The following is a 4572-nucleotide window of genomic DNA, read 5'->3' as shown; positions in this document are numbered from 1 at the left end:
AGCCCCAGTGGTAGGATAGATCTATGCAGTGCTTTTTTTCGGGGGGGGGGGGGCACAGTGGTATGCAATACCCCTGACATTTTGTGAATCTTTGTACTTTTGTCCATTTACTGTATTTATTTTTCCTGATTTGAACTATAAAATGGGGATTTTCTTGAGTCAAAATGAGAGTACCCCTAAACATTTTTAAAAAGAAAAAAGCACTGGATCTTCAAAGAACACCATGTTTTACTTTCATGTGCTATGTCAAGACAAACGTGATGTTGGCATCACAAAACAATGCGCATAGCCCTGGACCCTGCCCACCTTACCTTCCTCAGTTTTATTTCGCTATCGGGACTATATTTATTTTCAACAAAGTTGTCCTCATTGGTATTTATTTATCCCTTCTTTCAAAAAAACCACACATTTGCAAAGTGTATTACTGTTAACTTATTTCAGCTGAACATGATGGAGGTTTACTGGCCAAGAATTCTGAGAAAGGAGTTTACAGATACAGTGGTAACTTGGTTTGCAACCATTTTGGATTACAACCGCTTTGGATTACAACCACGTCAAACCCGGAAGTGTGTGTCCCTTTTTGGGGGGATTAAAGAAAGGTAAAGGGACCCCTGACCGTTAGGTCCAGTTGTGGCCGACTCTGGGGTTGCGGCGCTCATCTCGCTTTACTGGCCGAGGGAGCAGGCGTACAGCTTCCGGGTCATGTGGCCAGCATGACTAAACTGCTTCTGGCAAACCAGAGCAGTGCACGGAAACACCGTTTACCTTCCCGTCGGAGCGGTACCTATTTATCTACTTGCACTTTGACGTGCTTTTGAACTGCTAGGTTGGCAGGAGCAGGGACCGAGCAACGGGAGCTCACCCCATCACAGGGATTTGAACCGCCAACCTTCAGATCGACAAGTCCTAGGCTCTGTGGTTTAACCCACAGCACCACCCGTGTCTCTTTTTTGGGATTACAAACCCACCCCTTTTTAGAATTACAACCAATTTGGGGGGGGGGAGGCCCCATTGGCGAAAGCGCACCTTGGGTTACAACCTGTTTTGGTTTCAACCAGACCTCTGGAACAGATTATGGTTGTAAACCAAGGTATCACTGTATCTACATGAATGAGAGGGGTTGGGACTGTCTTCTTTTTATCATAAGCACATGCTCCCCAAACTCAAAACATAGCGGAGCATTCCAGTGTAATAGATATGGTGAGAGAAACCTGTTGGAGATGTGAGAGAAATGTCAGATTTCTTAAGGATTCTACCTGAAAAGAAAATAGGTATTAAAGGAAATAGAAATGCTATCTTTCGATTCGGTAGCCTTAGATTACATTTTAGATTACCTTTCTCCAACTCACTCATACGCCAGTGGAGTAATAATAATAAAAACTATTCCAGGGACACCTGCTAAAATTGTCCTCTGCCTCTTTGAAGGCAGTTCTTGTGGCTGAGGGACTGAGCTCTGCCTCTGGATGGCTCTGGTTCAGTTCTTACCCCTACTATGAACTCAAGACGGTGACTCTCTTAGACTTTTCCCCACCATATTGGCAGTACTGAGATAATACTGATCTACCTTACAGGTTTTTCAGTAAGAATTACTGAGAGGTTTTGTGGAACACTGTTAAGCACTCAAATAATATTATGCAAATGCTGAGTATTAGATGCTCCAGTCTAGGACAAACCACCAGTGGTCTGCTTCTCATGATCCTTGTATGCCAAAGATGTTTATTAGATCATGTCAGTGCATCACTTGGCAAGGAAAACTGACACTTTTAACAGTAGCAACATGTAGCACTAAACTCACAGAATGTGAATTGTAACTAATGCTAGTCCTGCTCAGAGTTGACCCATTGAATTGAATTAACATGACTAGCTTAGGTCCATTAATTTTGGGTTTACTTTGAATCTGACTTTGTTAGAGGAAACCCAGCCCTCTGTGTGCAAGCTATTCCATGTCTTCAACTATTAAATTGATCATATTGTATGGTTTTATTAATTTATTGTCATCATTTTTATCAGACTCTTTTCCAAAAGCCATGGACTATCCTATTAAGGAAGGTAACAGGAAAGGAATGTAATGTAGTAAAACAGAACAGAATAACAATATAGAATTGTAATTACCATACTTTTCCGTCTATAAGATGCCCCCATGTATAAGATGCCCTATTTTGGGGGACTCAAATTTCAGAAAATGGGTAAAGATGGCACAGAGTTGTTGAGCTTTATTTGCGGAGGATTGCCCAGAATTGTAGAGCTACTTTTGGGGGGGGGGGTGTGCCAAAAATCACACACCCACACATGTCGCTAAAACCACCTCCCGTGTGTCCCCTCGCCGGCAGAAGTGCCAATTGTCTGCCCTATTGCCACAGTGTCAGCCAATCACCACCACTCATTGACGCAGCAACCACTAGCAGCCGCAGCAGCAACCAATCAAACGTCAGCCCAATTCAATGTATAAGACAACCCCCATTTTTAAGCATTCTTTTTCAAGAAAAAAACCTAGTCTTGTACACGGAAAAGTACGGTAAGTAGTAACAACAACAACAACAATGTAGCAATTGAAATATGTATGATTTACCGGTAGATATGAAAATTATTTCACATTGGTCATTGGAAGTATCCTGCACCGTAAAAGGCACATTCTCATATGCCAGAGGTGGAGAAACTTTTCTGCACAGTGGGCCAGAGCATTATCTCTCCAACTCCTGAGAGGCCAAATTTGACATATCTGTAGGATTTCCCACCTTTCAATCTCCTCATGTCATTGTGATGTCAGGTAAGGTGGAACTTGGAAGTCTTGATTAACAGGCTGCTTTATGCTTATGGTCTATGGCATATGGTCTGTGGTGATCATGGTCTGTGGCAGCCTTCTGCAACCCAGTGCTCTCCAGCTGTTTTGGCTTCCAGCTTCCATGTGCTTGCTGGGGCTGATGGGAGTTGTAGTTCAAAACAGTTGGAGGATAGCAGGTCTAAAGGCTTTCATGTTGACTGACTCCCAGAGACAGAGTTCTCTGCTTATAATTGGCAGACGTGCAGAGGGGATATATAGAGGCTCTAGATAGCACAGTGTCACTTGGTTAGTTTATATAGGGGATTTCAGGTCTGAGAATTAAGATGAGAGCAAAGATCAATTCATTAAAGACATCTCTCTCACAATATCACAAAATCAAATAAGCCAGCTTTCACCTTGCTTATTAAAATATTAGATACTGTTAGCCAGTGTCAAGTGTATCATCAGTCAATGTTCGGATTACTGAAGGTGAAATAACCTTTAACAGTTCAAATATCCTTCTTTAGCAGAATTTTTCTTGCCGAGCTCAGGAAACAAAAGTCAAACAACAAAAAGGGAACAGATCCATGAGCAAGGAGCCTGGATAATGCTTTCGGCTGACCAGCACCTTTTGATATTAACTGAAGAATGCAGAAAGAGAATTATTCCTAGTCTTTCCAGTAGCTCAAGAATGAGAGACTCCCCTTTTATGTCTTTCCTCAAATATACTTTTCATCAGTGCATGACCTAAAGGAAGCATTTTGCGTACCTTCACAGATTTCACATTTCACAGATGAAAACAGGATGACTCATGCATGTTGTAACACATTTATTCTCTCACAAAAAAGTCATTACCTGAGCATCCTTCTCCAGTTACATGTTGCTGAATACTCCTCTTCACCTAATCTTCAGCAGCTCATTCTGCATTTTCCCACCAAAACATTTATTTTTAAGTGTTTACTCTCCTTAGGTGTGTTTGTGTTAGTGTGTGTTAAAGTCTGGTATATGTATTTGAAATAACTTAAGAGCATTTTGTCTCACAATATGTCTAGTTGTACTTATAGAATAATTATATTAAAAACCCATTAAGCAGCATTTACTATCTGGCTAGACATTTGGAGGGGTTGAAGAGAGCACTCTATTACACATATATGAGTGTACACACATTTTTTAAATCCCCTCCCCGCCCCCCCCCCACAAGGGACAAAATAGATAACATGATTCACCAGGGACAATTGCCATGTATTAAAAAACACTCAGTCTAGGAAATAAAGACTGTTAGACACTATGTTTTTGGTGGGAGGAGGTAACATTTTAATGAAACTTTAGTTTTGCATTTTTAATTTCTTTTAGCTTGAGTTTATCATTGTTTTCTACAGGAATAACTGCGTCACTTCTCAAGTTATTATTTTATGTGGTTTTTATGGATATAAATATCTTTTTTAAAAAAGACTATGAGAACAGCTTATAAATCACTGGGGCAAACCCCACCACCACCCAAAAAAACAGCTCCTGCCCTCAGTCTCACAGTCTATAAGTGCAGGACGGGGGGGGGGGGAGGACTGGAAGTGAGGAGAAAATAAGCAAATTCAGGTTCAAGTCCTTAGTTACAAGTTGCTATAACGACCACCAAGGATGGAAAAGTTCAAGGAGAGGAGGCAGAAAATGCTGCTAGTATCTCAACTGTGTTTATAGTATGGGTTGTGTGATACTTTAATATCATCACTTGCTGACTGCTTACTTGCCTACAGCTACCTACCTGTTCATGAAGCAACTGACTGGAAGAGAGTAAGACTCATCCCATGTCCTGC

This window comes from Podarcis pityusensis (genome assembly GCF_964106645.2).
Source record: "Podarcis pityusensis genome assembly, chromosome: 7".
In the NCBI taxonomy this organism is placed as follows: Eukaryota; Metazoa; Chordata; class Lepidosauria; order Squamata; family Lacertidae; genus Podarcis; species Podarcis pityusensis.
This window is presented reverse-complemented; position numbering follows the sequence as displayed.